Source organism: Meriones unguiculatus, chromosome 8, assembly GCF_030254825.1.
Source record: "Meriones unguiculatus strain TT.TT164.6M chromosome 8, Bangor_MerUng_6.1, whole genome shotgun sequence".
NCBI classification, from domain to species: Eukaryota; Metazoa; Chordata; class Mammalia; order Rodentia; family Muridae; genus Meriones; species Meriones unguiculatus.
The window spans coordinates 26735453-26741452 of record NC_083356.1 but is presented as its reverse complement, the minus strand read 5'-3'; positions in this window follow the sequence as shown (position 1 = coordinate 26741452).

Below are 6000 nucleotides of genomic sequence, written 5' to 3'. Positions count from 1 at the left end.
TGTCTGCATCCTTGTAGATAATTCTTCTTCCCACTCTAAACTCTGCAGGGCTTCAACCCTGTCCAGATACCTCGCCTGTACCTCGTCTCTGTGGCATGTTTGTCTACAGTACACTGACTCCTCTCCGGCTGCCTTTGGTGTTTACATGGGTACTGCGCTCTGTCATGGGAAATTCTAAGGCAGGAAGGAGGTGAACAAGGCAGCCCCCTCCCCGGATACGAGGATCTTGGGGTTTGTCCAGTCCTGTCTCTGGCTCACAAAGAAGATCTGGGGTGTGTGGGGGAGAACTGAAGGGCAGGAACAGAGTCAAGATGTAGCTCCTTAGGTCCCTGTCTGTTAAGAGGCAGGTTTCTTGGAGGAAGACATGGGGTTGGTTGTCTGTAAAGACCGAGGTGTGAGCTAGTGGATGCGGGGCATCTGGCGCTTCCTAGCTCTGGACAGAAAGCAGATACGCAATGGTTTGGCTCTAGTGGGTGGGCATTGTCGTCCTTGCCTTCAGGCTGTGTGGCTTTGGGCACATTACCTAACTCCCTGTGTCTCTGCTTTCTCTTCCTCTTGTCTCTTCAGGAGTAGCTGCAACCCATAGGGATGGGTTGCAAGAGCAAATATGCTAAAACAAGAAATTCACACTAGATCTCCTTAGCCAGTCTGGGGGCAAGGGCTCAATAACCCGATAGAATTCTGTGCGTAAAGACTTGATGCTTTAATCTCCAGGAGAGCAAGCCAATCTGGCTTCCAGCAGGGGACTCTCTGGCTTGGGCTACTAAGTCTCTCTGGTGGAGGTTGGTGACGTCTCAGGACAGGGTGCTCACTGACTCATCTGGTGCCAAATTCTGGAATCTGATTTCATCTGCTTCCTCGGAGTCTGAGAACACAGTGGCCTAACCTGAGCGTCCTGGATCTCTGACCTTTGCTCTGCCATAGCTCTTCTCACAGTGTCATCCAGGACACAAGGAAGGGGACTTTGGTGGCATTGGGGAACACAGAGCTTGGTTTTGCATAGGTGCTTTCTGTCCTTCAGGAGAGAAGAAAGATGAGGCAAGACACGTATCTGACCCTGAGCCTGGCACACGATGGACACCCAGCAGATGCTGTCTATAACTCCTGCTCCACGACTAACACACTCCTCCCCAGCTCCTGAAGGTTTTCTCACACTTTGTGGAAAGCCAAGCCAGGCTTGTCAGTGCTAGGTTTCAAACCTGGGACAAAGGGCTAACTGAGGTGCCTCTTTAACATCTCAAAGCAAACCTGGTTGTCAGGTTCTCCTAGCTCAGTCCCTACCTGTTACAGGGTATGGCTGGCATGCCCACTACCCTAAACTCCTCCTGCTCAGGGTCTGGGCTGCCCTTCCCCCAGCTGCCCTTCTCTATGTAATCCAGACATCACTAGGAATTACAGATACATAGGTATCTGGCCCTTTTTAGTTTACTCTTTACCCTCCCCCAGCTCTTCCCTCTCCCCTCCTCCATCTCCTCACATGGCCCGGCTCAAGGTCATGTTTTCTATAGACTCTTCCAGATGTCTCTGCCTCTGACTTTTATCTGCAATGGGCCTTCTTATTCACTATAATTCATAACATTCATGTCCTTCCTTCTTTATTTCTTTTTTTCATTCAGTCTGACGACACATGAAGCCCCATGCCATGTAGGTATATTGTTAGGGTGCCAAATGTGTGATCCCAACCAACTCTCCCTTGCCTAACTGCTAGTACACCTCCTTCATGGCCTCTGTACCCTACAGGCGCTGTTCCTGTGGTCAACCTTTCTCAATTTTCAGTGGCCTGAAGTCTCCTTTGAGTCCCAAGCTATTGTCACCCAGACCCATGAGTCTGTCATTCTTGGGGGACATAGTCAACTCTTGAGAACCATCCTTAGAGGATCCTGGATGATCAGGGATGCTTGTGCCCCAGCTCTGATGGTGACCCCTTCTCTAAACCAATGACTGCAAGGGGGAGGTCAGTTTGAACCTTCTCATTGACAATAGGGCAATCCTAGTTATCAAGAGGTTAAGACAGGAAGAACACAGAAACAAGAGCTCAGGAACCCCTAAAAAAGCTTGATAGAAGAGGATCAAGTTGCTCTGTAGGAGGACAGTGGTGTAACATGAGAGGGGGCACGGGGGCGGGGGTGGGGAGTGGGGTGGGGGGGAGTGTCCCTTTCTGACTCCATAGCTCTAGGGAGCCATGCTGCCCTCTGGTGGCAAGTGCTTACAGGTACAGAGGACTCATGGCTTGAGTCTCCACATTGTGCTTCTGGCCTCAGCTCTTGTCCCTGAATGCCCACTGCTGGAGGCTCAGGAGATGGGAACAGTGAGTAGAGCTCATGCTTGGGCATGCTTGGGCATGGAGAGAGAATAGCCTCTTCAAAGGCCAGAGGTTGAGTTTTGTCTTTTTCTGGATTCTTGTAGTCCTATCCCAAGGGTGTCCCAGGAACAGCTTCTTAGCCTGGACCTTCATGTCCTGTCCTGGGCAGCAGCAGTGCTGAGGTCCCTGATCTCACTGTGGGGTTCACTGCTCCCTGAGGATGACTACTGTTTTCCCACAGGGCTCCTCCAGGGGGCGCCCACACTCAGCAGCCACACACCAGACAAGCTCCTTCGTTGGTACTACAGGCTTCCCTAACATTGATTCCATGCATTTCTGGTTCTCTGTCCCTCTGACCTCTGTGGAGTCTGATATGGATGCCTGAGGCCATTCCAATCCCCACAGCTTCCTGCTCTACTCCCCAGTCTGTCTGAATGTTGCCCAGCAGTCATATCAGCTTCCTTCATCTCTTATATCCTCTGAGGGACGGGAGGTGGCAGAGGACCATGGTCCAGTCACCAGCCCCTCCATTCTTCCCTCTCCCCTGTATCTTGCTCCTCCTGGCCATTTCAGAGACCTTAATCTAACTTGGTGAGAACAAAAGAACGACCTAATGACAAGTTCTGCTTTCCATTTTAACCAAATCACAAACTCCCTGTCATCCTTGGCAGAGGACAAGAAAACCCAAGGCAGAAACAGGGCTGTTCTTCAGGTCTGGAACAGAGCAGTCTTTCCCTGAAGCTTGGCCACAGCCTGAGAGGCCATTAATTAACACCTAGGTCCTACCACTGCTGGGCCAACTGGGGAGGGGTAGTTAGAGGTGCAGGCTCTCCCTTGGCAAACCACATGAAGGCCCTGTGGGCTGATGGCAGGTCTGTTTCAGGTTGCCTTCCACTCACCATCAAGCAAGGACACGTCTGTGACACTCAGCCTGGGGTGCTATGCCTGAGGATGGGGCACATCAGGGAACAAGGACAGCTTCTGTGAAGCTTCAGGGACCATTTGTTGTATCTATCTATCTATCTATCTATCTATCTATCTATCTATCTATCTATCTATCATCTATCTATATATTCCCTTATGTCATTTACATACTTGCATCTAAGCCACTTTGACTGTATCTTGTCTTCCTATCACCCACATTTGTCCCTCCCCATGGGTTCCCTTCCTATTCTTTAATAGCCCAGCTTCTATTTTCATCACCCCACACCCCCACCTGGCTTATTTCACTTAACAGGATGGCCTTCGCTTTCCTGCAAAGGACATATTTGTTCTTCGTCATGGCTGAATAAAACTCTGCTGTGTATAGATGCCACAGCTCTTTATCCATTCAGCTGCGACTCAGTTATTACAGCCGAGTAGACAGTAAACATGGATGAACAGGTGCTGAGCGGTGTGCCGACTCAGATTCCTTTGTGTATACACCCAAGATATGACATTTGTAGAAGAGAAAAACATAGCTCAGGGAGGCAGGGGCCTGTCCGAAGTCACAGGGCTGGGACCTAACACCCGGGGAATTTCCATGTGTGCACAGTGGCGTGTTCTTGGAGGGTTGAAGGATATGAGGCAGGGGCTTCTGAACCAGGGGTGATGGGAGCGGGCCTGGTAGAAGGCTCCCATCTTAGCCACTGGTCCCTGAGTCTTTAAAGTCCCTCTCTGTGGACCCATTGGAGAATCCTGCTGTGGGACACCCTGACCCTCTCAATCGGCTGGTGGGGCAGACTGAGCCTTCTTGCTCCCACCCTGGGCAGACCTGACCCCATTCACCCTCAGAGTCCAGTGCAATTGTCACTTTCCTGAGAGCACCTCCCTCTCCAGCATTGGCTCTAGTTCAGTGTTTATAGCTCTAGCTCATAGTTCAGTGCCCCTACCAATGTCCACCTATGGACAGCATGAGGTGGGGGGCGACAGTACCCTGGCCTCAACAGTTGGACTGGTGGTGGGCATCAGTTGAGATCAGGCTGTGCCTGTGATATGTGGAAGGTGAAAGAACAGAGTCTCTGGCTGACATCTGGGGCACTGACACCTAGATGCTGCAGATGGGGTTCTGGCTTGGGGTACAGGGCTGGGGCTGACCAGCTCCCTCAGAGTTGGCCAGCAGCTGAGGCTGACCTGGGGAGATCCCAGTGACACAGAGAAATGGGGGTCCCCTCTTAGGGTTCATGGTCTCCTTCATAGAATAATATGAGAAAAACTCAAATGGAAGGAAGCTGGAGGACAAATTTATTAGGGCTAAAACCAAAACAAAACAGCTGGGCAGTGGTGGCACATGTCTTTAATCCCAGCCCTTGGGAGGCAGAGGCAGGCAGATCTCTGTGAGTTCTGGGACAGCCAGGGCTACACAGTGAAACCAAAACCAAACCAAACAAAAACCAGGACAGGCAAACTGTGAATCTTATCAGTCGCTCAGAGCAGGGAAATGGAGGAAAGAGCCATGCAGTTAGAGTTTCATGGAGGTCAGACACATGATGGGCAAGCAGCTCTGCAAGGAAGGGAGGAGACTTTAGAGAGAGAGAGAAAGAGAGCCCAAGATGTCGGGGAAGCTCAGAGTGTTGGGAAAGCACACCTAGAAAGGAGACAGGAGGAGAGGAGGAACTATGAAGAGCAGCACACTTACAGAACTAGGTGGTTGTGGCCTGGTGAGTTCTGTCCTGGGGAGGGGATTCTGGGAAGGAAAGGTACGTTATCTTGTTAAATGAAGTTGTTCTGTGCCTCTCTTTAGCATTGCGTAAAGGGAGCCTGCCCTCCTAGGGGTCGTCTCCGGGCCAGGTTACTGTACTGATAAGACCCAACTGAAATGTTAGGTCTCTTCCCAGGCCAGGGCTTCTCTGGACCATGAGGTTTATGTTATTGGGCTTTTATTGCTTCTCTCACACTGGAATCCTAAGATCTTACTGGGCTGTCTTTGTCCCTCTCTACCGCTGGCTCCAGGCTGGGCCTCAGACTTCAGAGAGTGCCATGGTGCCTGGGGAGCTCTCAGGAGGGGGTAGAGACTCTCTGACACTACAGGGCCTCCTTTTGCCATGCAGGATTCACAATTCTTGGTTAAGCCCCTCACTGTTCAACCTTAGAGGACTGGGTAGGGGCTACCTTGAGGCTTTGTGGAGGGTCAACGGGCTGGGTCTCAGTGGGTACTTGGCAGTGGTGGCATGCCCTGACGCCAAAGTGGTCTGTGGCTGTACCTCCATGCACCTCGGCTTCCTGTCCCGAGTGGGTGGTAGTAGGGACCTTGTGCTACCACATGGCCTGTCACTGCCCTCAAAGCCAGCCCAGGTGGCAGGCTGCAAGTGGCCCACAGGCAAGACAGCTAAGCAACCTGTGGGTCATGACCCCTTTTTGGGGGTTGAATGACCTTTTCACAGGGTCACCTAAGATAATCAGAAAACGCAGATCTTTACATTATGATCCATAACAGTAGCAAAATTATAATTATGAAGTAGCAATGAAAATGAATTTCTGGTTGGGAGTCACCACAACATGAGGAACTGGGTTAAAGGGTCTCAGCATTAGGGAGGTTGAGAACCACTGCTCTACCCTTTCAGGGATCACAAGATTCTGGGTCAGGATCACAGAAATGCTCCCTTCGTGGGCAGTGTTACTGAAGGGCAGTAAAGCCAGTGCCAGGATGATGATCCACATGTGAGCCGTCTTGACCAGAACCACCACAAGGGGGTGCTAACTTGTCGCGTCTGACACTC